Below are 16,494 nucleotides of genomic sequence, written 5' to 3' on the forward strand. Positions count from 1 at the left end.
AAGGGTACAGGGCCTCTAAGGGTGGCACAATGAGTGCTGCAGCCCTTAGAGACCTTCCCTGGTCACAAGGCCCTGGGTACCTAGGGTACCATTTACCAGGGGCTGACATGTGGCCAGGGTTTGCCAATTTGGGTTTGGTTTGTTTTAGGGAAGGAACATAGGCCCTGGGCACCTGATTGGCAGGAGCCCAGGGCACACTCAGTCAAAGTACATTCAGCAATTCAGCAAAAAGTGGGGGCATACCATGCAAGAAAGATGGCACTTTCTCACAGCTGCCATTCACATTTTGCTTGTGCCCGCAACAGGGTAGATAATGTGTCATTAGGTCAGGCCACTTCAGCCATTGGATGGATCTCTTGCTCTGTGAGTGACGGCATTTGTACTGATCTACACGCATCGTTTCTTTGCACCTGTAAGAATAATATTTCCCCTGTGAGTGCATTAAAGTTACAAAGAACTGCTCGACTTACACCTGCCTGCCAGGAAGCATGGATATTGTTCTACTACAATTATATGTGATGGTTAATTTAAAAAATGTAAATGTAATATTTTATTGCAAGCCTACAATCGCCAGGTTTAGATAGGAGCACGCGTTCTGTTTTTTCTTCTGTTCATGTTTTTTATGGTATAGGCTTGCAATAAAAAACATCAGTCACACCTGCTTGTTAGAGTCTTTGCTTGCGTCTGTTTACTCTGTGTTATGGCTTCTTGATTCTTATCAATTCATATGATTTCATTTACATATCATTTCAGCTACTTCAAGATGACTGAAGCACTTTCTTGTTAGCAAATAGGCAAATACAGAGATGCGGTGCCCACGAAATTTTAAAAGGTGTAGACCACCTGATTGAAGACGTGCGTACAATTCCATCGTTCATCCAGTGCCGTGAGTACACAAATGTGTTGAATGTTATTTACGTAAATGGTCCCTATATTTGTATTGGCTGAAGGTTGCTCAATGCAGAGTTTGATAAATAATGAGAAGCTTAAAAAAATCTGAGCTGAGGGTCAGCTTCAAAAGCCGTTGCTAATCAAACAATCCGCACTTTACATTTTCTGCAAATTAAACAAAAGTTAACAAAGCTGATGGTGTACTTCTTGGGCCTCACTTCATCAATGAGGCCAAGAAGTCAGAAACAGATCTCGGGGTTTGTTCTCGTTCAGGGGAGCATGGCCTAGCAGTTTAGGAAGGTCTGTTCTTATTTCAGCAGCGATAAGTTAGATTTACATATGGTTGGTCTCTGGCCGTAATGACACAGCAAGCAAACAGTAATGGGGGGTGGATTGCAGCCTGGAATGAAAGGTTGGGCATTCCACCCATGCCCCCAAGAAGCTTTAAAAAAGTATGCATTAAAAAAAGCATTGTTGTAAACCGTTCCTCTGTTAGCGTTAGGCAAAAATAACCTCTTTGCGTTTAGTTTGATTTGATCTATTTATATAACGGGAGTTGTTTACTTCTACTACTTTTTGAAATTGAACTTAAAGATCACAGAGACAACAGCGTTGATGGATTGGTTGGAGCCTGCACTGGTTGTTTGCTGCTCGTTTTACTGCTTGTTACTTATGTGAACTGTCTCTTGTATTACTGCTCACTGCCTGTGTGGCTGCTTTTTTAACCCCTGTGATTTAGCCAATCTGCTATGTGCAAGTAAAGTGAATATGCCTCTCTAGCCTGGCTTGTTTTTCTAGGCTCTTCTTTTGCTTGCTTTTAATCTTTATTAGCATACTTGATCTTATCCTTAACAATTATTCATTTGTTGATCACAACTACTATGCTGCTGATTTCCTATGGAGGTCATGTTCCTCAACTAGTTATTCTTCTCTGGTTGTAACTCTCGAATATGCCACTGTTCTCTTGCCTCCTACTTGTCTCTTACTTCGCCCACCTGTAAAGCGCACTCATACCCGCACCAGTCATGTACGGGCTATATAAAACTTTATTAATAAAAATAAATAAATCATAAGTGAGTCTTGCACCTGAAAATTCAATAAAGATAATTAAAAAATGTGTTAGGTCCTAAAGTAATAAACCAGCATATGGTTGTTGCAGGGATTTGCACATACACAGAACTATGTGCTGGAAAATGGGACCTCAGTATATAGAGGCTAAGCCTTTCCACCACCTTAGTGCCCACAAACCCAGAACCGACTAGCTATAGTGTCTCACTCGCTCGCCTACACACTCATGAAGAAGCAAATGATTAGACACCCCAGAGCACAACACTCCTGGATCTCTCAGGATCATACCTGTCCACAATAGAACTGACCGAAGCACAAATATAGATGAAAATGTTAATTGTAACTATCATGCTCTAAAACGCAATTATACAAGCCACAACGAGCAGAAAAATGCATAAAACTAACAGAGCATCGCAACAAGGCCATTTATCATAAAGGGATATGTCATCATATAAAGACAGTGGATAAAGGACTATAAGGCCGTGGATAAAGGACTATAAGGCCTAACCACCATCCCCTTGGTGAGAAGAAGTAATATTATATAATAGAAGATCTCTGGGCTTTGTCAGCAGACCCCATACCTTAGTGCCTAGATGGTATATCTACATCATCGGAACCGCATTGCTCTTCTCCCTGGAAAGCTCCCTCTCTAAGTGTGTGCTACCTAAACATGCATCCTCATACTATCAAAGTACAAGTTTCCAGCAGCAGCTGCATTAGCATGTTTTGTCTAGGTGCTAGGTACTGACCAGAACAGAATAACAAGTATTGTTTATCAACCTTGCTCACAGTGTTCAGACTAAACTCCAGGAACAGGCAGAAAACGAACAAAGCAGACGGTTCTCATGTGAAAGGCATACACAGAGTCTTGCAAAAAAAAAAAAAAGCCATGTAGTAACGTGCGCAAAAGCAGCATCATGGCTGCTGGGCTCATGCTAACTTAGCGATGTTGAACCCATCGGCCATGTGACATGGTTGCATTAAATATATCCAGATATTTCAAAACATGATTTTCTCTTGTGGGGCTGCCGACTCATAGGATAAAAGTAAGGCTTGAGCTCCATCATCTGATATATATTTAAGATGTTTACGTGTTCGATTTTGTCTATTTGTTAGAGGCATGGCTATCCGTTTTAGCTTGATTTGGATATCATGTACTGATTCTTGAATAAGCTTGATTTTAGAGTGCGTATTTTCTGTGAAGTGTATAATTTTCTTCATTTCATGTAGAGCATTTTGAATGTCCTGGGATACACTGTCGGGTTGTTATTTGAGTATCTTGATTTACCCTTTTGTGTATGGAGATAGACGGGAGGTGCACACAAGCCCTGTGTGTGGTTTGCTTAATAAATCAAGATCCAAGAAATTAGGACCAGTGTTTTTTTCAGCGTTAGTTTTGCCCCTATTCAGTAGGGTGACTGAGGATCCTTTGTGGATACTATGCATTGAGCTTCGGTTGGCATGGTAACTAGTTATCGTACTTGCAAGACAAGAAATTTGTATAGGTGCTAATTCTGTTGATAATGCTGTAGTGGGAGGTTAAAATGGAGGGTTAATCTCCTTTCTCCAATTGGCTGCTAAGAGATTGCTACCATGTGGCTTGTGAGTGGGAATGATCGTATGCAGGTGTAAAGGGATTTACCTTTCCAGGGGGATTGGTGTTGAGTAGATATTGGTGAGGAGTAACGATTTGTCTTGTATGTACTGTGAACTATTATTTTGGGTGTTGGTGTTTATTGAGGTAGGGTTTGCCTGCTGAGAATCTTTTACGATCGAGAGGTCTGTCCTAGTTGAGTGCCTGCTGTACCGTGCATCCTCTTGTGTAACAATGTATTGTTGGGATCTTGTGATAAAGAAAGGTGTTACATAGGTGATTTTTTTTTTTATTTACCTTTATTGAAAATTCGTATGGTACATTAGTGTGATAAACAACCATCCTATCTTAGTATACATAGGTACATATGCATATAACACCTTCCCGTACCAGCATAACCATGGTTATAACCCCCCCCCCCTCTCAATAACGTTGATGCAGGCCGGAATCTCTTTATACAGTTCAATCTTTAGCAGTCCCGTATATTAACATATGATGCAGTTCACTTTTTACCACAGAATGTGCGAGTGCGAGTCATAATGCTATACACAATTACCTCAGGCATAACATCTCCCCAGTCAGACCACCCCAGCTCTAACCCTGACATACATTTTAGAAAGATTCAAACCTCGTTCCCAGTGTCTCCTCCCCGGCCTCGCACAGAGCCCCTCCTCAATTTTCCCCCCGCAAGGTGCCAGATCGGGGCGCAGATATCTCCACATTGCTTGTCCCCCGAGCACCCACACTTTCCTCTTCCCCGATCCCCGCTGCCTGTTCAAGCAGATATGAAGTGAGCGGGCCCCAAATGTCTTTCGGGCGTGACTTAGTGAGTAAAAGTTCTGCATAGTCTTGCATGTGTCCCTGCCATGTAGTCATTGAATGAATCCACTCTTTAAACTTAGGGGAGCGGCCCCTTCCCCATCGGCACGCCACTTGTCTTTTGGCTAACAGCAATCCCATTGCTAAGAATTTTTTGTATCGTGTGATAACCTTTTGCGTCAGACCCAGAAGGGCTAGGAGTGGACAGGGTGGCACTCGGACCCCTATCATACTCGAGATGCCTTCGAACACTTGCCCCCAGTATTCCGCCACCGGGGGACAGCTCCAGGCCAGGTGAAAGAAATCTGCTCCTTCCTGCCCACAGCGCACACAGAGATCACTTTCCCTAAGTTTGAACCTGTAAAGTTTGGCTGGAGAAGAATACAATCGGTGCGAAAATTTAAAGTGTAGAAGTCCTAATCTACTGTTGCCTGTGATGGCCTCTGTCTGTGTGCAGCTAAGTTCCCACTGTTCCTCAGTCAATGGGGCAACCAAGTCCCTATCCCACTCAGTACGTGCTCGAGTATAGAGGGTTAGCTTGGCTTGCAGCGTGTGTCTATAGAGGAGAGATATAGCATGCTAGGGGGTGCCGCCTGTAAGAATGCATGTAAGGGAGCTGCAGAGCCTGGGCTCTGCAGGAAACTCCGGGGTTACCGCCTTAACACTTTGACGGAGCCGCGTATACAGAAATGTATCCATGACCGTGGGTATGCGTGTACCGAAGAATTGCTCCTGTGAGCAGAACTGCCCCGCTATGTAAAGGCTAGCCAACCTCCTATAACATATTCCCTCCTCCGTGACGCGTAGCAGAGGGTTTTGCAGCAGGGGCATTTTGGGAGAGTATAGCATAGGATTTCCCAGCTTGCGAGCTATCCGATGCCAAGCCAATATAGTACAGTCCACTGTGGATGGGTCTCGCGTGCGTTCCTTAACTGCTGTAAAAAGGTACCCTGACGGAGGGGTCAGGGCCATATAGCCGTCCTCCACTGCCAAATGGGCCATGAACGGTGGTGGATGAAACCAATAAGTTGCGAAATGTGCCTGCGCACAGTAGTAATAAAATTTCAAATCAGGAACCTCAAACCCCCCCTGATAATAGGGCAACATGAGCGTGGCTAGGTTAAGGCGCGCCTGTTTCCCTCCCCATATAATTCGCGTGAGTTGCGCCCTATGTGTACTAAAGAAAAAGCACCCTGGATGATATGGTATGTTGACAAACAGGTACAAGAGCTTCGGCAGCAGTACCATCTTAATTAGTGATATCCTTCCCACCATAGAGAGGGGAGGGCGCAGCCATTTAGTGACATCATCAGTTATCTTGTCCATGGCTGTTCCATAGTTGACCCTCATTAACGCTTCCTTGTCCCTAGTAATACGGATGCCCAAATATTTCAATTCATCAGATTCCCATATGAGAGGGTAGTCCAGCTGGTATGGCTGGGTATTTTCCGTGAGGGGGAATACCGCAGATTTAGACCAGTTGATTTGCACGCCAGATATAGCTCCAAATTTATTTATCTCTCGCAATATGGGGTACAAATTATCACGGGGATTCCTCACATATAATGTCATATCGTCAGCATATAACGAGATTAGTAATTGCCTAGTGGGATAAATTAGCGCCTTGTCATTGTGATGCTGTCGGAGCTTCGCAGCTAAGGGTTCTATAGCAAGAGCAAACAGAACCGGAGATAGGGAGCATCCCTGGCGCGTGCCTCTGGCGAATGGGGAGGATCTGGCTCCATTTAAGAGGACGGAGGCCACTGGCCGGCTGTAAAGCAAACGTATCCAATTGAGGAAAGTAAAGGGCATCCCCATGCGTTCCAAAACCCCAAGTAAGTAGTTTCATTCCAGGGAATCGAACGCCTTAGTGGCGTCTAGAAATACCGCCACCGCCGAGCAATGAGGGTCAATATCTTGCAGCACCACAGCGAGAGTGCGGAGATTATGCGACGTAGCGCGCTTGGGAATGAACCCCGCCTGGTCAGGGAGTACCAGCCTCTGCATTAGCAATCCGAGTCGGGTCGCCAATACTTTAGCAAGTATCTTAGTGTTTAGCAAAGATAGGAGGCGATACGATCGCAGGAGAGGGGGGACTTCCTAGACTTTAACGAGGTGATTAATGCTTCACGCATAGTACCAGGCAAGCCACCCTCCTCGAGTGCCACATAAAATACCTCTTTCAGAATGGGGGCGAGAATCCCCACATAAGTTTTGTAAAATTCTATGGGTAACCCGTCCGACCCCGGAGCCCGACCAGACTGCATCTGCATAATAGCCTATGTAATTTCGTCAACCTCTAATTCCAGGTTTAATAATTTTTGCTGATTCTCTCCCAACCAGGCGAGCGCCGTATCCTCGAAATATCCAGGCAGGTCGAGGCAGGTGCCTCTCTGCGACGAATACAGAGTTTTGTAGAACTCGCTGAAAGTGGACAATCGTGTTGGAAGATCTCTGTATATATTGCCCTGCGCATCCCTTATCTCTGACACATAATTAGAGAATCGAGGGGGTTTGATTGCCGCAGCCAGCACCTTCCCCGGTCTATCACCCTCCCCATATCTTCTGGCCGTATGAGATTTCCCCCGAAATTTACATTCCCTGTCCGCCAACTCACCATATTCGGTTAGCTTGCTACGCATGGTAGCCCTAAGTGCATTACCGTCAGCGCTGGTCGCAATATCCTGCTCTAATGTTTTAAGCTCCCCTTCCAGCTTGGAGAGATTCCTACGCAATGTTTTCAGGATGCCTCCCCCTTTGGATATACACCATCCGCGAACCGTAACCTTAAATGCCTCCCACACTACAGTTATACTGGGAACTGAGTCAACATTGCGCTGAAAAAAATCACGCATGTCTTGTTCCAGCTCCTCTCTAAACACCGTGTCATGCAAGTGTGACGGGTTAAGACGCCAGTTACTGTATGGGGTGTGCTGCAGCGGGGGATGAAGTTCCGCCACAACTGGAGAGTGGTCCGAATATGTTCAAGCCAAGTGAGACGCATTGTGCAGCCAGTGCGCCATACCAATTGACATAAACAGGTAATCCAACCTAGCCCAGGATAAATGAACCGCTGAGTAATGCGTACCCTCCAGTACCTGTGGATGCCCATGGCGCCACGAGTCAAGTAAACGATTATCAGTTATTATATCTTTCAATGTTCTATGGGTGAGCGTAGAGTGGGCCGAGGTAACTAGATCTGTCCAGCCGCGGTTGCATTATCGTATTAAAGCCCCCCCCCCCCCCAGATAACATAAGTAGTGCCCATTTCTTGAATCTTATTCCATAATTGTAGGAGTGCTTGAAGGTAGTCGGTGTTGGGGCCATAATAGTTAGCAATCGTCACATCATAAGAGTGGAGTTTCCCCCAGACCAGGCAATGCCTACCGCCCGCGTCAATGTCTGACCCGTTAGGCACAAAAGGCATCCCTCTTCTGATTAAGATAGCAACACCACGAGAATAACTGGAGTAGCAAGCGAAGCAGCCGTGGGAGGCCCATCTGGACGCGAACAGAGGTGCAACGCTAGGGCCAAGGTGCGTTTCCTGAAACAGAGCTATGGAGATCCGGTGTCTGTCCAAATACCCAAGTATCTGCCTCTTCTTTCTGGGGTTGTTCAAGCCTCGCACATTCCACGTAGCAATCTGAATCCCAATGACATCACGTGTGGTTCCTGCCATTATGGCTGCTAATACTGTCAGTACTCAGCCCTGCATCAAGAACTAGCATAGTGTGTACAGTCCAAAAAACTACTGCCATGCTCCTCCCTCCCACACCGGCTTCCCCAACATGCCGGTTACGCTAACCCTCCCCGTCCAAGTAAACAGCAACATCTCACACTTACTACCCTACGGTACTACAGAAATGGGGGCTTGCCCTCGTGTGGAAGCGCCAAGAGCCAACGACCTGTCCTCTCCCTCCTTATTCTCACCCACCCACCGCTCCGCTTGTAGGTGGGCAGTTACCACGGGACAGAGAGGAGATGCCGAGCAGGACAGTCCACCCCAAAAAATGTGAAATGGTTATACATCACCAACTACGAGTCGTTCAGCAAAAGTATGTCCCAATCAGAGTCTCATGGGAACCAACGTCTATTGCGAGGCTTAATCCGAATCAGACAACGGAGAGTTAGACCTGGAGCGCCGTCGTGCCCCCAGCTCCCCGGACGCCGCCCGTCGCTGTTGTTTAAGGTAATCCTCAGACTGCTGTGGGGTCTGGAAGAAATGCTGCTTACCCTGGTGCGTAATCTTCAACCGCGCCGGGTACAACATGGAATAGGAAATGTCCTGCGACTGAGTTTTTTCTTGACAACAGTGAACTCACGCCTGGCGTCTTGAACTGCTTGTGTAAAGTCCGGATAGAAGGCCAACGTGGTGTTTTCATAGTGCACCTTTTTTTTCCCCAGGCCAGACGCAAAACCGCATCCCTGTCACGATAGCTCAAAAAGCGGGCTATCACCGGTCTTGGTTGCGACCCCGGAGGAGGGCGGGCCCCCAGCGATCTGTGTGCTCTCTCCACCGTGAGAGGTGCAGAAAAGGAGTCTCGACCAAAAAGATCAACCACCATACGACCCACATTGGTGGATTCCGCCAGGCCAAGGATACGGACATTATTTCTTCGGGAGCGCGCTTCTAAATCTTCATTTTTATGAGCTATAATTTTGAGCAGCTTGTCCATCTGTGATAAGTGCCCCTTACTGGAAGCAGCTCCATCTTCGAGATCCGAGACTCTGGCCTCGGCCTCCTTCATTCGCTGCTCATGCTGGTCCAGCAATTAAATACGGAGGCTCCTTCACTACCTCCGTGAGCGCCAATCCCTCGGCTCCTTCGCAAGCGGCAGCACAGCTCAGGCCCCTCGCTCCGTAGCGCCGCTCGTCCCGCGGCTGCAGCACCCGGGGCGGAGAATCCACACCGCACCCTCGCTGGTTAATGGCAGTGCCAAGATCCGCACGCATCCTTGCTCAAGCACCCACCTCCTTGTGACAGCGGTCTGGCGTGCATTCCAGCAGATGCCCGGTATCAACGGCCAGCCCGTGAAAGTGTGTGTTTACCGCACCCGTGGCCTCGGGCTCCACCAGCGCGGTCGGCCGCCTCCGGGTCCCAGAGCACAGCGCAACGCCCCGCCTGCTGGATTCCGCGTCACTCCCCAGGCAGTTTTTGGGCTCAATCTACAAACATGGTATCCCCAGACTCAGCGGGACATCAGTCAGCTTCCAGTGATGTCTGAGCGTTATTTCAGCAATGAGGGATTAGGTAAAAGTATATTTTCCTGTTCGGCTGGACTGGAACCTCACAGGCGTACTGCCATCGCGGTCGTGCGCCACCTAGCGCCCCCCCACATAGGTGATCTTTTAGGGTGGCAAAATGTTAATTGAGTTTCTTCAAATCATTATTGGTTGCTTGAATAAGTCTGATACCATTCTTTTAGTTAGTTATATATAGTTCAGCTCTTAATCTTTGTGAGGGGACGACCGATAACTTAGTACCATATGGAATATTTCTTATATCTTGGTCATAGTGTGGAAATGAGCCTTTTTAGGGGCTCACCGGTGCAGGGGTTCACCCTTATCTGTCCACTGGTCATTAAACCAACAAAATAGAGTTTGGCACGGAACCTGGAATATCAAATAACAAGTTTATTAATCACTCATGAGTGGGACTACATCAATACAACACCCTCAGGCGCTGTAGGAAGTAGTACATGGAATACAGAAACCATGGGGCTTATATACCCAGTTTGTTGCACAGTAAGCATGGAGACTCAAATAGACAGCAGAAGCATACACGAAAATAGCTATCGACTAACATGGACAGATAGAAATCACTTAGTCAGCAGAGTGAGAGGGGAGACAGAACTGCTTACATCAGTTGGAACAGCCTGACAGTTACACTCTAAGACAGGTGCATTCTAGCAGCTACAGGCCTTTCTGAGCTTACACATTGCTCTGGCTCAGTAGTGAAGGAGTTAACTACAGTTGATGACTCAAGCAGAATAGAAAGACAAGCAACAGTGAAGACGGAAGAATCACGTGGCTAATGCCACAACAAAATTGATTCAGCTCATGCTAACTGCAATTTCTGTCGATTCCCACAATAGCAGTGCGTCATTTTGCAATCTTTCTCATGAAATAAATCCAGTTATTCACAATAATGCCTTTTTTATGTTGAAGGTTGGATCCGAGATCAGTGTTTCTGGGCTTTTCTAAGTAATTTGTGTTTGAAGTTTCTGGCTGCCTTCCTGGATAGGTTAAAGGGGTATATTATAGTATAGGAGTTACTTCTTGCTGATTTCAAACTGATTCCGGACTTACTTATATAAGCGTTTTATAGTCACTCAATGGGTGACCTTGCATAGGTGCCAAAATACGTGAGTAATCCTTTGATTTGATAGTTATTCACCCAGAACCCAATCTCTAGTCAAGTCTTTCAAAACTGAGAGCCCTAGCAGGGCTTCCAATAGAAGCCTTCACTTTCAATTAATTACACATACCCCGTGATCATTAAAATAGATACATTCAGCGGTAAATCTAACTAAAAAATTGCCTAGAGAGTAATATTTGTACACTTGCCTATAAATTAGACTGAAGCCATCAATTAGTTTGGCGAAATCGATAGATGTTCAAAGCCGTTCCAAGATGCCAGCCTATTGGCAGAATAATGCTCAGCTTAACAATGCTGTCCATTATTTATTTCCATGTGCAAGAAAAATTGTGGTCCTCTCTCCATTGCTATTGTTTGATGAACTACTCAGGCATCCGCCATTTTGTCAATGAGTAGCAGAGGAGATAGAAATATAGCCGGGGCAATAAAACTAAAGATAAAGCCGCCACGCAGCTTCATTCCAAGAATCCCCACGGACCCCGAGCAAAGGGCACTTCAAGATAACGCAAAAGAAAAAAGCTTACATATGAGAGGCCAACTCCCAACTAGATCGCCATCACTGGAGTCCGTCGTGGACCTCTCTTCTCTGATAGGTGAGCGGACAGTGCCTCAGATCAAGGACGATGCACCTCCTTATAGAAACTGCACCATTCTACCACCATGCGGTGGTGGGAGAATGGGGCCTCCGTCTCCGTCTCAGGGCCTCCACAAACCCTCTGTCCCAGTAGCGGTGGCAGACGAGGCAGCGGCCGGGCTACCTCTAGACCATAATGGGTCTCCCTTTGCCACCCAGCTTACGGATCAGCAGACTGCCTCTCAAACCAGGAGATGATCCACTAGTCCGGCCAGTTTCTGCAGTTTCTCCGATTTGGCTACAATGTACCATGACCCTACCAGGCAGATGCTCGCCTGCAATCCCGAGAACTTACCTCTTTGTTGTAGATGCAGTGTCAGTGATTGGATCAGATCCAGACAAGGCCGTCCTGAATGATACTCTGGTCCGATCTGCCTTTAGTTAGCCATATCTCAATTCAGACCTAAACCATTTCCTTCCATTCTGAGGTTATTATTCTGATGTTTTTCTATGGTCTTCAGTGTTCATTTTAAATGTTGTCATTCTGATGTTCCAGTGTTTTGTGGCTATCGATGGATGTTAGGGCAAACACTGGACTTTCGCACTAATGCGATCCCCAGCTTTGGAACTCCTTTCTCGAGTTCCTCACCAGTCGGTGGCCATCCTGTAATTCCCTTAGTTGTTTCATGGTTTGGGAAAACTTAAGACTATGAAAGTAAAGTTGCAATTAATGAAGATGTCCGTCCTGTTGCTCAGAGACATAGATGAATTGTCTTGTCTTGATATAATTAAAGGCTATCATCAGTTGGAACTGAAAAAAGGTTGTAGGTACATGACAAACTCATGTTGGGCGGTTTTGATACAAGAGACTCAGTTTTTGTATTGATACAAGAGTCTCAGTTTTTGTGTGTCATCAACTACAAACCTTTTCTAAGACGTCATCCGACGTGTCATGCAGCCTGTTGTGAATGCATTCAATTATAGCGATGCCATATCAATTTTCAGAGCTACACAGAAGGAGCATAAAAAAGCTCTCACACAAGTTTGTCGTTTGCTTACTAATGCAGGTTTGACTTTGAATGGATACAAATGTGAGTTCCACAAGACAAGGTAAAGTTCTTTGGCCATATCTTTTCAGATGGGGGTATGACACATGATCCAGCAAAAGTACAAGCACTGCTGAATGCTGATCTCCACACAAGAGATTTCTATGATACATTCATTTCTTGGCATGGCCAGTTACTGTTTAAGATACATACACGTCTTTGCTACTATAAGCGCTCAACTACGAGAGTTAATGAAGAAAAATGTTTCATTTAAGTGGTAACAAGAATGTGGGAGAATTTTTGAGAAAATCAAACAAGCCATTGAAACTGCTCCTGAAATGGCCTACTTCAATCCAAAGCTTCATACAGAGGTTGTTGTTTGCGCAAGCCCAGTCAGGTTAGGCACTATCCCCTTACACAGCAGGTGCCCAAATGTCCGAAGCGATATTGGGGCATATGCCAGGAGAAGTTTGTCCCAGACAAAATGTGCTTACTCACAACCTGTGAAGGAGAGTTTAGCTGTGCTATAGGCTGTGAACATTTCCATGTATTCCTGTAGGGAAAGCCTTTAATGCTGGCAACTGATCATCAAGCTTTACTGACTATCTTTGCCAATACAAAAGCCAAGATGCTTGTTCGCATTGAACGGTGGGGACTATGATTACAAGAGTACAATTATACCATTGTGCATCGTCCAGGGAAGAATCAAAACCCTCATGAAACCGACACACTCGACCTCTCACCAATGATGGTGAATATATAAAAAAATGTCAGAAATGAACTGTCCATAGCTCAGGAAGGAGTTAAACTGCGAGAGTCGAGAATCCTGATTCAGGAGAGTCTGCAACAGAAAATAATTGAAGTATCTCACAGAGGACATTGTGGTATTGTTGTCACAAAAAGAGCTCTCCGAGGTTGAGTTTGGTTCCCATACTTAGATGCGAGGGTTGAAAAGGAGCTCAAGGTTTGTTGTCCGTGCAACTGTCTTTCTACCAATATTACTCAACATGCTCTTAACATGTCAGGACTCCCTAAGAATGCATGGGAGAGAACATCCATTGGTTTCTTTGGTCCATTCGATATTGAACATCATCTAATGATATTCGTGGAGGAATACTCACGCTTTCCATTAATAGAAGATCTCTCATCCAGAATTCACGAGCGAGCCATTGGATCCATAGAGCTGTGATGTAGGTGTCAGAGTGGAATGCAGTGAAAGCTCGTTTTAGAATGTTGGGTTTGCAGTTACACACACATGAATAAAGAAGTGTAATACTGAGCTCCTGTGTGTGGCATAGTTTTTGGCCATTAGCCATTCTGTAGAACACGCTACAGTCACTATATTTTGTAAGGGGATATTTTAGTTGTAGGCAGGTAAATTATTGACTGTCTGTTCATATTGTTGCTGTAAACCCATGAATGTGAAATGTTGAAGGCGGTTTCGTCTGTGAAGCTGGTGGGCCATATGGTCAGAGTGGTTCCTTGGTCGAAATGGGGAGTTGTGTTGCGAGGTCTGTCTGGTTCAGTTAGGGGTTAAAATTGTAGTAGATGGTAGTTATCTTTCTGCAGATGTGGTGTGAAAGCTTTTTGAAATGATCGTTTAAGGAGTGATGCTGTTGGATGTGGCCGCTGGGGCAGTGAAATCTTTCACTATGCCAAAGACGTCTTTCCTGCTGTTGGTGTCAATGTGGCTTGCGAGCACAGAGTGTTTGGCAGGTTGAATCTTCTTGTGGTAGCATCCAATGGTGGATTTCTAGTTGTTTCTATTCGCACTCCAGTTGTTTGCAGTGGCGGTTTGTCAACCCCGAGTTGCTCCGTATACCAACTGGCTTGTGGTCTGGATCTTGTGGCTTTGTTGGGCTGGAGGAGAGCCAGGGTATCAAATTCTTGAGGTTTGTCATTGAAATGGGTAGGTTGTTGCTGTGTTTTGGTATGATCGTCTAGACTTCCTTTGGGATGCTGTTTCAGATTTGGCAAAAGACACACAATTGATGGACGGAATGCCGAACAAATCAAAACTTTCATCCCTAGTCAAAGGATCTGGGTTAAATCCATCATTCTTTTTCTCACCATGCCACCCCAGTTTAGACCTGGCCATATGCAAATCAGTCTTGACCCTGTGCCTCATGGGAACAGTCCAGCCCAAACTGCCAAGCCAGGTCTTCCCTGGACCGGAAACACGCATCCTAGGGCCAGTTTCCTTGATTCCAGTAGCACAGTGAGCCCAGGACCCACGTCTGGGTTTACCTGGCGCACTTAGGGCGCAAAAGCAAAAGACACACAATTGATGTTTCAGATTTGGCAGGCTGGCCTGGCAGTGGTTGTTCTGCTTTGATGCTGGAAGGAAATGATCAGCTGTGGGCAATCCAAGGGATTGACACAGGCTTGCCAACCAAGATGTCGTTGAAGGTGGTGAAAATGGGGTCCAGGAGGTGAACGGTCGAGTGAGTGGATCCTGCCACATGTTGGGTGAGGCTGAGGTTACCTAGGTTGTCCAGTAGGTTGGTGTGATGTTGGCCTGTTTAACTATCATTCATCTGGACAACTCAGACTTGCCTAATTAGACATTGTTCTTTTGTGTATAGTCCAGGAGTAAGAAGACCGGGCTTTTTGCAACTGTCCCCCCACTTTTTGCCCCAATGTTGACTAGATGCTAGTTTTCGACTCTGACAGTGCACCGGAGCTTGTTAACCAGGCCCCAATGCCGGTGCTCTCTCCCTAAAACTGTTATGTGTAAATTGGCATCCCCAATTGACAAGGACGTTACCCCCCTTAAATGTCCCAAGTAGATGGTACCAGTGGTGCCCAGGGCATGGGTGGTAAAGGGGGCCCAAAGGGCTTGTAGCACTGTTTGTGGCACCCTGAGTGACCCAACTAAACTACTGACAACAGACCTGCCATTGCAGACTGGAGGAACAGTGTTTACCGCTCTATTTCGACTTTGCCCACTCCATGTGTGGCAGAGCCCATACATTGCCTTCAGTATATGTCAGACACCCCTAAGGAAGGCCTCATAAACCCCAGGAGGCAGTGTGCCTTATATTAAAGGTATGTACATGTATGTGCAAGCTAATATGTCCCTAGAGTGTCCTTTTCCATTAAAGCACCCTATAAGTGATAGGCGGTCCATAGGATAATATCCTGCACCTGGGCCACCCCAGGAATGCTGTCCCCAATATGGTATCGCCTAAGCCTGTTGAGTTTGGTATCGAATACCTGAAAGAGACACGTTAGTGATAGATTCCTTACCTTAGAATATCCCCAGGCGTCAGACTGGATCCGGAAAGTTTTCGTCAGCAGTACCCCTGCGCATCGGAAGGTGGCGTTGTGCGGCTCCGCGTCCGTCGCTGGCATCGTAAGCGCTGAGATGACTTCACGGAGACTACTTAGGCACCACCCATGCGCACTGACGTTAGTTCTTTCTTTTTCTGTGCCAGCAAGCGCAGATCCGGTTAGAGCACGTACCCTAGTCACTTTTTGACTAAACTTTTGAGACTTTTTGTCTTCCATTTTTGAGTCTTTGACTCCTGGTGCCATGTAGGGATGCCTGGATTTGAATCCTGCGGGGCCTGTCGCAGTACGATGTCGGTGGCCGACCCCCATGGCATCTGTCTCTACTGTCTGGAGCGCGACCATGACTACCGGTCATGTCTGGCCATGGCTCCGAAGCCCTTGCGGGAGCGGTCCCGTAAGCTACTGGCGGCCCGGCAGTCGTTTCCGTGCCGTTCGAGGTCCAGGGGTCACTCGAGAAATCGCTCGCGGAGCCATCGTCATCGCTCCCCGGGGTCAAAGTCTTCCCACTCGGATTCGGGTAAGAGACGTCATTCGAAGAAGTCAAAGAAGCGTTTCCGCTCTCCGACGTCCCCTCGTCGGTCTCCGGACGCGGTCGAGAGAGCCGGGGGTACCATCTCTGCGGCTCCTTTGGAGCCTGTGAGTCCCACGACCTACCTACCTTATCCGGGTCCGTCTGCGACTCCTGCCCAGCTGCAAGATTTTCTTGCAGCCATGGACTGCCTCTTCAGGCCTCTGGCTACCGCCTGCGCGCCTTCGGGCCCCACGGTCCCAGTTGAGGGCCTTCCCTTGCGTCGAGCTCCTACCGGCATTTCCCGCGCCTACTTCCCCC

The 16,494-nt window shown here is 46.7% G+C and overlaps 1 protein-coding gene across 1 annotated transcript in view; it reads left to right on the forward strand.

Moving 5' to 3' along the window:
• Positions 1-16,494, forward strand: part of LRRC8B (leucine rich repeat containing 8 VRAC subunit B) — a 248,206-nt gene that overhangs the window by 90,412 nt on the left and 141,300 nt on the right. The window contains exon 2 of the mRNA XM_085602146.1: positions 754-886. The gene's annotated coding sequence lies outside the window, so the exon portion shown is untranslated. The remainder of the gene's footprint in view (positions 1-753; positions 887-16,494) is intronic.

Source organism: Triturus cristatus, chromosome 4_2 (assembly GCF_964204655.1).
Source record: "Triturus cristatus chromosome 4_2, aTriCri1.1, whole genome shotgun sequence".
NCBI lineage: Eukaryota > Metazoa > Chordata > Amphibia > Caudata > Salamandridae > Triturus > Triturus cristatus.